Source organism: Eupeodes corollae, chromosome 1 (assembly GCF_945859685.1).
Source record: "Eupeodes corollae chromosome 1, idEupCoro1.1, whole genome shotgun sequence".
Classification (NCBI taxonomy): domain Eukaryota; kingdom Metazoa; phylum Arthropoda; class Insecta; order Diptera; family Syrphidae; genus Eupeodes; species Eupeodes corollae.
Window position 1 is genome coordinate 266,735,143 of NC_079147.1, and position 12,372 is coordinate 266,747,514.

Here is a 12,372-nt window from a genome sequence, read left to right on the forward strand (position 1 = left end):
TTTTTTTATATTTTGTAATTTATTTCAAAAACTTGATATTAGATATAAGAGATTCGTTACAAAAGCAAAACTTTTCTTGTTTAAAACCGTTTCAGCATAAATATCTTAGCGTTTCATTGAAAAAAAACTACTTTATAAATTTAGTTAGCCTCAAAAAGCCTTATAGTACATTATCTCCAAGACTTGACAACATGTATTCATTTCGAAATCGGATTTGAATTAAGGCCACCAAAACCCATTAGAATAGTGCAAGAACGGTGATATCAATTTAGAACTGCATTGTTTGTGGGATTTCATATTTTTGAAAGAAAAACTGTCAATTGTTTTGAGGTAATTCCAATCAAAACTTCATTTTTGACAATTTTTTCAGTTTAATTTCTTTTTACAAAAATTGTTAATTAGATTTCTCTAAAAATTATATAAAGATGTAAAAAACGTTATTTTTCTTTGTAAGCAATAATTTATATAGGTAACATAATTTTTTGGTCATAAAATGTACGAAGTGACTAATATTTGTTCCCAGTACTTTTATATTATAAAATGTAATTGAAACCAATTTCTTAAGAAATAGCCGGAACAGGGTATTCCAAACGAACATAAACACCCGCTCACATTTCTATATCCAAAATCCATGGGCGTAGGTTTTAGGGACCTTGAAACGTTAATAAATTTTTAAATTTGTAATGCACGAATGATTTTTTTCTCTTACATATTATATTTTGTTACTATTTCAGTTCTGACGCCCAATGTTTTATATGAAAAAACTAAAATGTTTGTATGACATGGTAAATAAAATTAATGCTCAATATAAACTCTTTTATACTTAGGAACATTTGAAAGTTTAAAAGAGCGTTCCCATTTTCCATTTATTTTCTTTAAGAACATGACATAAGAAACTTAGGGTTCACATACTCTTAACGCTTCAGGATAGGAAGAACGGTTCTTTACTTTTATCATATATCTGCGGTTGACTGATTTTTTTCTGAAAAATGCATCTGGTTTAAGCTGTAGCCGAAAAACAAAATCACGAACAAAATGTTATCAATATCCCAATTACGCAATTCTAAATTGTATCCAATTAAAAGATTCAATATTTATAATAATGCTTAAAGTGTTAGATAGTATTTTTATAATAAGCTTATATTTGTAGAAATATAACAGCTTTAGTAAAAATTATTGGTAAAGTTTAAAAATGTTTATAAATTAACAATAACTCCAAAAAACAATTGATTGATTTCTCGTTTTGAAAAGTTTTATTACTCTCATCACATCCACGCAATAAGTCTCATCAACAACATCTCTTTAAAAATAAAACAACCACCATAATACCACACGTTTCTGGTCCAAAGTCATTCAAGTGAACTTCAGAGACTTCATCCAGAATCCACCATCGTACCATCATCGTTTCGATGTTGTCAGTTCAATGCATGTTTCACCATATCAAAATTCCATTCAAAATCAAGTTGATTGCAAACTCTTCAATTGATTATTATTATTATTATATTGTCGGGGCTATCATTCCCAGAGGCAATATAGACTATATCATCAGTACGAGAACAGGATGATGGTAAGTATATGTGCTGTACTGTGTTGGAAACCCATTCCAATATACCTTTGAATCCATATAATTTAAACACACCTTTATTTGACCGATCTACCAATGATATATCGACCACAATATAAAAGGTTCAGACTTTGGATACACAACCCCATCACATCATGACGACAACACAACACCTCTCTTACTCCAAGCCTCCTTCCATCTTCTCATCACACCCATCACGGTTGTATCCATAGCCGTACACCAAAAACGATGTCCTTCAACATTGTTAAATTCCGTTTGCACTCCATATGGAGTACATAAACAATTTTATCCTGTCCAGAGGACACGACACGACAAGGACGAGGACGAAAATGACTCTTCAAAAAACTTGAATCTATTCAATAATAATAAGTGAAAACGTAAACCAAGTGCTTCACTCACTTCACTGTCACAACCAGGGAATGAAGATATCAAAACTTTGTCCTGTAAATTGACGTAAATGTGATCATACGACGAGTATAATGTTTTCTGACAACGCCAACAACAACCACGGTTACAGAAAAGCTATGGCGGGCGTTGGGTCGTTCTAGTGGGAGTGGAAGTCAAAGTCAGAGAAAATATTTGCGCGAAGAACAGGATTCTATTTTCCACAACAACAATCAAAACCCAAGTGAATTTACTTCTGCTTTTCTGTGCATTAAACCTCAAGGTACTGCGGATGAACTCTAAGAAAATTCCTGACTGGGAATTATACTTTTGGTTGGATAGGAACTCGTACTCGAATACCCCAGACCAGACCCACCTCGAAAACAATTTAGTAATGTTTGTAAGATTGAGAGAGAGAGAGGGTGGTAGGTATGCGATGTGCGATTTGTGATGGCGGGCTGAGTCCTCAACTACACCACCATCAACATCCTTCTCTACCGACAAATCTACCATCTATACCTATATGTATAGAGAATGACAATGGCTTCCGTTTGAATAAAGGACTTCTTTTTCCAGCGGAGATTATATTCCACCATCGCTACCATCATCATCACTTCATATACACTCTGTGGGCTTAGAGATCGTCCGGTTCGAGAAATGAAATGACACCTTGAGGGTAAGTTAAGTGAAATGTTGATTGTTAGTTTAGGTCACTCGGCACTTTGAAGGCTTTGTGAGTGCTAAAAAAAAGGGTGTGCTGTTGGGAAGATAGGTATAACGAAAGTGTATATATCCTGGACTCGTTGGAAAAAGATAAAACCACCAAGGTCTTTTGTTTGAGAAAGGTTTCTCTCGCTATAGAAAGGTGGAAGTTTTAAGAGTGTAAAGATAAGAATAAAAAAAAACAACCGACGTTGTATTATATTTTTATGATTTTATGAATTAGAAAAATAAAAGAGTGTGGTAATTTTTATTCCTTGAGTTTGCTTTGGAGAGTGTTTATATCCTTAGGATAGGTTCGTGTTTCAATGGAATTTTATGTATTTTAAATGACATTAAATATGTTTTAATTTTACACTTTATTACCAATTTACATATTGACGTAAACGCAAAAGTTAGAAATGTTGCAGTATTTTTATACAAAAATATTTATCATGGATACATATTTTCAACGAAGTTGGAGTTACTTAACATAAATATAATAAATTATTTATATTAAATATTTACACTTATTTATTCATTATTTTATTTTATATGAATTTTATTGTCTTAGTCTTCTAAATTTTGTAATAAAACACCTCAGATATTGACAAGAAAATTAGCAAATTTTATAGACACCAAATTATTTTTTGTATATTATTAAATTATTATACACTATTTATATTAAATAATTTCAAGCATTTCTATTCAAGAGTATGCTAAAAATATACATAGGTGAAAATAACATAGGCCACCGCTCAATTTCAGCTGAATCTATGCGGAAGAGTCATTGAGAATTGGACCACTCGGATCCGTGCCACCGTAAGAAGACGAGGCGGGCATTTGAATGATGTCATATTCCACACTTAATGGCATACATGCGCCTTTCAAATTAAAAAATAATTTTGTTAATACCTTTATTTTATTTCATTTCATTTCAACATCTACCCGCCTTTATTGAAAAACCCTCTAATAAATAAAAGGAACGAAATGTTTGGGGTCCAAATGTGTTTTAATGGCAAAACACAATTTCGTTTAGATACAAATTTACTTGGTATGAAATGGTACACAAAAATGGACTCTTGATTTTGTTCAAACTTTAAATAGTTATGATAGAGAATAATAAGCGAAAAGATCGTTTTTCTAAACAGGTTAAATTCGCTTAAGGTCATAACAAGAAATACCAAACTTTTTTGATTCCCCATTGCAAGTTATTTAAAGTTTCTTAAATTTCGACCTTTTCTCGACTTTTCAAGGTTCCAAAAATCTTAATTTATTATTTTTAGAGAAACTTCGAACGTTTGAATAACATTTTTTCTTTCTCCGTATAAATAATTTTGTCTTACAGGTAATAAAGCAAGATATGTAAGGACTTTCAAAAAACTGTTGGTTGATTTGGAATATGGTAGTATGTACACCAAAACACTTTATTAACAAATCACTGTATGTCATAATACTGTGTCCACGTATTTCTTATCACAAAACACTGTATTATGTGTGTTTATGGTAATTTTATGAAAATTCTGTGCTTCACAGCTGTCAAAAATTGTTCTTATAATAGGTCCGTTCGCGTACCTTCTTAAAACAGTCTAATTTTAGGAAAAATTACGAAATTTAACTGAATCCTGTTCGCTTACTCAAAAATTTCGTTGTTTTTCGTAAAAGAGAGCGCTCACGAGAGAGTAAAATATTTCTCCAACTTACGATTTTTAGCCCAAGAAATTTCTTTGGGCTGATTTGTGAAAAGTGTCAAATTTGATGGAACTTCATATAAATTAAATAAAATGCTCACTTTTGCTGTCACTTATAAAATTAAAAATTCTTTTCAAGTTTCAATTTAATCAAGTTTTTTCAGAAAAAAAACAATATACCAGCATAATGTTGCTTGAAGTTCATGTTGTCTTAATTAATCCATTTACAAACAAATAAATAACTTCTAAACACAAAAAAACGATGATGTTTCAAAATTTATATTTTTTTGTTGACAGTCAAATTGTGGACAACATTTTTTGTTTTCCCGTTCGCTTACTTTTTTGTAGTTTTGTCTTTCTGTGAGAGAATTTTACCCCCACTATTTAAAATATCTCCTTTTACGAATTTTAGTGCAGAAAGTAAGCGAACGGACCTAATTTAAAAAAATGCGCATACAATATTTTTGTTTGAAATACAGAAATATCTTGAATAAATAATTCTATTGATATCATATATTATAATATTATACAAAATTGATATAAATTTAATTTAACTGAAGCTGAAGCTGAACTAAATTTTAAAACTCTGAGAAATGCGGGTATTTGATACCTTAAGAATATTCTTATATAACGAAGATTTAAATGACAGTGTTTTAAACAAAAGAGAGTAAACTACAAAAACTACTACTAAAAGTTGTTTTTAGACTAGAACATATTCAGGGCGGATATTATTTTAGAAAAATCGCGTCATGGAATTTTAACGTTTTATGAAAATCCAATCAAAAATAATTAAAAAATGAACTTCTTGAATTTATAGACCGAAAACAGCTTAAAATTGAATTTTTGATTTAATAAATTCTTTTTTTTTTCAATTTTCTATCACATTTACAAAACTTTTTAAAACTAAAAATATGACATTGATATTTTCTCACAACATTTTTTTTACTTATCCATGAAATAATACAATGCATGAATGGGTCGCACAAACTTGCTCACGTATCCAAAAAGTCTGTAAATAAAAGTACAAATAAAGGGTGATTTTTTTGAGGTTAGGATTATCATGCATTAGTATTTGACAGATCACGCGGGATTTCAGACATGGTGTCAAAGAGAAAGATGCTCTGTATACTTTGACATTTCATCATGAATAGACTTACTAACGAGCAACGCTTGCAAATCATTGAATTTTATTACCAAAATCAGTGTTCGGTTCGAAATGTGTTTCGCGCTTTACGTCCGATTTATGGTCTACATAATCGACCAAGTGAGCAAACAATTAATGCGATTGAGACCAAGTTTCGCACTCAGTTTACTTTATTGGACATTAAACCAACCACACGAATGCGTACAGTGCGTACAGAAGAGAATATTGCGTCTGTTTCTGAGAGTGTTGCTGAAGACCGTGAAATGTCGATTCGTCGCCGTTCGCAGCAATTGGGTTTGTGTTATTCGACTACATGGAAGATTTTACGCAAAGATCTTGGTGTAAAACCGTATAAAATACAGCTCGTGCAAGAACTGAAGCCGAACGATCTCACACAACGTCGAATTTTCAGTGAATGGGCCCTAGAAAAGTTGGCAGAAAATCCGCTTTTTTATCGACAAATTTTGTTCAGCGATGAGGCTCATTTCTGGTTGAATGGCTACGTAAATAAGCAAAATTGCCGCATTTGGAGTGAAGAGCAACCAGAAGCCGTTCAAGAACTGCCCATGCATCCCGAAAAATGCACTGTTTGGTGTGGTTTGTACGCTGGTGGAATCATTGGACCGTATTTTTTCAAAGATGCTGTTGGACGCAACGTTACGGTGAATGGCGATCGCTATCGTTCAATGCTAACAAACTTTTTGTTGCCAAAAATGGAAGAACTGAACTTGGTTGACATGTGGTTTCATCAAGATGGCGCTACATATCACACAGCTCGCGATTCTATGGCCATTTTGAGGGAAAACTTCGGAGAACAATTCATCTCAAGGAATGGACCGGTAAGTTGGCCACCAAGATCATGCGATTTGACGCCTTTAGAGTATTTTTTGTGGGGCTATGTCAAGTCTAAGGTCTACACAAATAAGCCAGCCACTATTCCAGCTTTGGAAGACAACATTTCCGAAGAAATTCGGGCTATTCCGGCCGAAATACTCGAAAAAGTTACCCAAAATTGGACTTTCCGAATTCAACACCTAAGACGCATCCGCGGTCAACATTTAAATGAAATTATCTTCAAAAAGTAAATGTCATAGACCAATCTAACGTTTCAAATAAAGAATCGATGAGATTTTGCAAATTTAATTCGTTTTTTTTTTTTAAAGTTCTCAAGCTCTTAAAAAATCACCGTTTATTTCATGTTTTTTAAAATTTTAAAATGTACCCGCAAAAAATGTTGTTTTCAAAAATTTAAATGCCAGTTAATTTCTCAAAAAACCTTAATTTTGTAAAATTTGTATTCGAAAATCATTAAATCGGTTTTTAAATTATTGTGTTTATAAGTATACAATTGTTCAGATTTAGTATACAAATAAAAAAACGCCTAACGCGAATCGGCTACAGGTATAGAAGGACAAAATTGACTTTTTTCGACATTTACACCATCGTAATGTTATATTTGATCAAAATGTCGAGTACAAAATTTTGTACGAATGCAGCTCCTTTATGTCGAATGTAGATCCTTTTTGTCGCAAGTAAAATGTGAATATTTTTGTTTGTTTCAATTTGTTTTGTTTATATTTTAAAAAGGTGTTTTTCACTTACAAGAATTTATTGAAAATAATTTTAAACATTGTTTTTAAATAGCTCATGAAAATAAAACATTTTTAACAAAAAGTCAAAGAAATAAAAAAAGTATTTTTAACAGCATTTGCTGAATTTTTCAAATCCAATTTTATTGACTCCAACAACCTTTCAAACTATTCGATTGGTAATTCTGTACATTGTATGAATATACCTGATCACTTAAGATTTTCAATATCTGAAGTAGAAGCGGCTTATTCTGGCGTAAATGAAGATACGAATGCTGGTCCTGATGGAATTCCACACACAACACACTTATAGAGTCTTTTGTGTTATTTTCAATAGTTTACTAACATATTATGGTGAATTTCTTTCACAGTGGAAAACATCTTTTGTACCTCCTATTCACAAAAGTATCCCAATACGAGATACTGACCCATCACTTAAATATCTTCAATATCCAAATTATTTGAAAAAGAGGATGTGATGCTACCTACACTGATAACTTTCCATCCCGTCTGTCAATTTGACTTGTTTGTAGGTTTTCGTGTTGGGTTAAAAATTTGTCGGTTGAATTATTCTTTAAAATTTAAAAATTACCAACAATATTTTTCATATAAACAAAATAGCTTAGTTTGAAAATATAGTTTTGTTAAATGGATTTTTAGTCGAAAACAAATTTTTACCAATTTTAGTAGAATTTCTTAAATTTTTACAAATTGGATGAATGAAATTAATTTCAGAGATATCAAAAACCGAACATCAATTTTTACAAAATTTTGAGCACTATTTTTTGTGGATATTATTTTTTTGAGAAAAATCGTACTGTTGGATAAAAATAAAAAACTACTGAATTTCGAAAACAATATTTTCTGTGAAATAAAAAAAAATTGAAGACATTATTTTTAATTTTTGAAAAGCCATTAGAGACGAAAGTAAATTTTTCTAAGTTAAAGTATTGTTTTTTGGTTGGGTTTTTATTTTTTGTAAAAAAAACAGTCAGTTCGATTTTTCTCAAAACCTTACCAGATGTTAAGAACGTTATTTTTCGTTGCACGAAATTGTTTTGGAGATACAAAATTAAAGAGAGAGTAAAATTTTTAAAATTTTTTTTTATTTATAAAAAAAACCGTTGATTGGATTTTTTTTCGGAAAATATATTAGTTTGGTATCACGTTATAATATACTATGTAAAATTTTTTTCAAGTTTCTAGCATTTTTGCTTCGTAAGATATTTAGGGTTAACCAACATTTTCATCTTTTTTTTAAACTGCTATGGTAAAAAAAACCGTCCACTCAATTTTTTTAATAGCCCTTTCTGTATCTTTCCTGCCTTATTATCTGTATAACAAAATTTATATATTTGAAGTCTTAATCTCTTCTGGTTCTTGAGCTATCGACCACGAAAAAAACGTCGCGAAGGTACGTACACGCGCAAGCATAGACATCTTTCTAAAAATCTTTTATTTCGACTCTAGGAACCTTGAAACATCGAGAAATGTCAAAATTTTTAGTTTGACAAATCGGACCTATTACAATAACTTCCTATGGGAACTAAATTTTGTATTACAAGAAACCATATCCCCTTGCCAGGATGGTTTTGAATCAGGCAGATTGCAATCTTGCAAAAATAAAATATATAAGATTTTATTCAAGCATGCAAATAAAAATAGATTCGATTATATTAAACCCATTTTCAGTCACATCAGGCGTTCCACAAGGTACATCGTTGTTCCTTAAATTTATTATCTACCTTAAAGATATTTTTACAAACTATATTCGCCTTTTGTTTGCAGATGGCTTCAATATTTTAGATGTATTAAAAGTTCAACCGACTGCTTCTTCAAAATGATATCACCAAATTGAATAAATGCTTCAAAACAAATTAATTGAGCTTAGAAATTTCTTAATGTGAATATTTTTCTTTAACTCGTTCTTTATTACCTATTGTTTTTAATTAAAGCATTGAAAATAATTTAATCAATAGAGTTTCGGTAAAAAAAGATCTTAAAGTCATATTTGACTCCAAGCTGAACTTCATAAGTCATATAGAATATATAGTAAAAAAGGCCAACTCCATGCTGGGCTTTGTCTCACTAAATTCTTTCTGTTTAAAGGAACCTTACCCACTGAAATCCCTTTACATTGCATATGTAAAGTTCAACCTGGAATATTGCTGAGTTGTAGGGAACCCATATTATTATAACCATATTAGTAGAATCGAAAAAGTTCAAAAAGATTTTACAAGATTTGTAGTAAATAAACTAGAATGGAACATTGAAATACCTTCGTACAATGTTAGGTATCCGCTTATTATTATTAGGAAATTAGAAAACCGCCGGAAGATGTTTGCTATAACTTTTATTAAGGATATCTCATCATATAATGTTAATTTTCCTTTTCTTTTATTTCTTGTAGATCTTTACATTGCATCTCGAGAGTTAAGAAATCGAGCCTATTTTTCGCAGTGCTAGGGAAATTAATAATTTATCAAATAACTTTGATTCTAATTTTTATTTTATTAGAATATCTTTTAAAAACATCTTAAGTTTATATTTTTTAGCTAATAGGATTCAAATCCTGTTATTATTAAAATAATAATACTATTACAATGTTTACATAATGTTTTTATAATAATTTCATTGCTCTATTTAAGTATATAGACTCTATTTGATGTAAATACATAAAATTTAAAAACAATACAAATAAGCATTGTTTATTATTTTTGTCACACTAATAAGCCTTGAATGTTGGAACATTTAAAAGAGGAGCTAACATAGATATACGTAAGGTAATCCAGTGTGCGGCCAAAAGAAAAATCTCTATACTTCGAGTTTTAAACCGAATTTGAAAGTACAAATATAAAATTCTCAAGAACTGCATATGACCTTGTTGTTAATCTTATATGAAATTTTTGTAATGATCTTGTTAAATTGTATTTAAATTTTACAACCATTAACACAAAAATTTGGATAATCAATCTAGACATTAACGAAAAATTAAAAATAAATATAATACATTATTTACAGTTTACGTATATGTACTTTAATTGACTATCAACATTCTTGGAACAAATCAGAAACCAAGGCAGGTACAGATAAACAATTTCATTGGTTTTTATGTCATTCTATTGTCAATTTTTAATAACACTTCGAATTTCTAAAGAAATATTTTAAAAATTAGGAAAGAACCTGAAAAACCAAACTCTTTGTCCCATAGTCTCATCTCATGCAAGCTAATAATTTTGCCAACCATAGAAATGAATTTCATAAATTTCCTTAAAAACAATGGTTAGAAGCTATTTAGTAAAATCAACTTCAAAGAAGTTAATAATTACATAATGTTTGAACTTCTTCAAGCTATAAGAGATAATCTTCAATGAAGATTTTAGATACTACGTATTATGTGTCCTTTGATATATATATAACCAGTTGAACTCTTCAGGAAACACTTTATCATGATCTTAATGGTTTGACATATCCGCATCAAGTAGATGGTACCCAATCCACCTATAAACATAGGAACTTGATAATTTTGAGGAAATATTCGTGAAAGGTAGGCAATGGCACTTTATTCTAAAAAGCTTCAAAGAACACAAAAAAAAAAGATGATAAAAGAAAACGCTCAGTAATTAGTCCTTCATCAGTCCTTCATCAACTTTCACGTTGATTACTTGTTTAAAAAAAGCAGATATATTCATAAATCATAATAAAGATACATCTACATATATTTTTATAAAGCTACATAACTTTCTTTTCTTTTGATCCAGGAAAACCAAACATACACGACCTATCGCAAGTTGCAATCAGAATATATTTTTGTGAAAGGAAAAGGACACCCTCTTATTGCTCTTGTATCTATCTATAGGAGAGAAAGCACGCGTGCTCCTCGTCCTCGGGTGGTATCATCTATCCGTAAAAGTTTAATAAGCTCTATATCTCGGTTCTGCACTTCATGCCGACAAAAAGCCAATTAAAATACACAAGCGCACAAATTGTCCTTTCAATTTTATATTTTTTGTATTTCAATTTTTATTTTTATTTTTATTACACATTTTTACATCTTTTATTTTTTTCGTTCGTTTGTGTTTTTCTTTCTTTCATTCGAGAGCGCAACAGATTTTTTAGGCTTTTGGAAGAAGTCCACCTCATCCGCCTTGAACAAAAAGAAAAGAAAGCAACAACAACAACAAAAATTAAAACTCGCTATTGCTACTTTCACTATAGGTACTATAACAATCCCTATAAAAAGGACTTCAGTGTATATTCATATGCGCCAGAGGAGCAGCACTTCACTTTGTGTTGTTCGCATTGTGAGTATAAAAAGGAACCACATGGCAAAACTTGAAAGCTTTTAGCGAAATCCTTTTATGTGCGAGATTCTTGTGATTGTTGTTGTTCACGTTGATTGTTGGGAATAGCGTCATTATACTTTGTCATGATGATGTTGAAAGCAGCGTGCCGCCTCCTTTTTCAAATAGATTCTCTACTAAGTCCTGTATAAAGGTATAGGTATAGAGGTAGGCATCTAACTTCTTTTGCGTATAAAGGAGTATGGTAGAAGTATAGTATAAGAGAAATCCTTAAATTCAAAGGTATTTTTGTAGATGAAGTATTTTGGAGAGGTTTCGACATTTTTTTTTAGTTTGTTTTGAATTTTGTTGTAAAGAAATAAGCGTGTTGTTCTGTAGTTTTGAGGTTTTTGACTTTTAATAATGAATTCAGTCGGAAAAGACTAAATATAAGCAAACGTTTTGCCATCAATAAAAACAGGCTCTTCCAATAAGATGTTACATTTTGAATACCCCACTGTTCGGGCGGCTGTTGCTTATGAAGCTGCCATAATTTGACTTTTCACAAGTAATTTTTAAAAATGAAATGATAGACATTTCAACAAGGCAATGAAATAGTTACAATTCAATTCACAAATGGATAACATTTTGCTGTCACAGTTTTTAAAACAAAGCACAGAACCGTATGCGTCGCTTAAGACCGTCTAGGAAAGGAATATTGCTACTGCAGCTCGTAGGAGTGACGAAACCCCTGGCTTGATGTTTCTTTGTCGGATGAATTAGGCAATTCACAAATAACATGACACGCGTTTTTGAATACAAATTTAGAACTTAAGACTTTTTATGTTTAGTTAACACAAAAGCTCAAGCAGGTTCGATCAACAGCAATTTTGTATCTTCGCTGGCTTGGTCCTTGAAATCCATCAAAATGTTTCGAATCTTCATCTAAAAGTCATCTTCTGCGATAAGGGCAATTTCATATCAGAATTTATCTTCA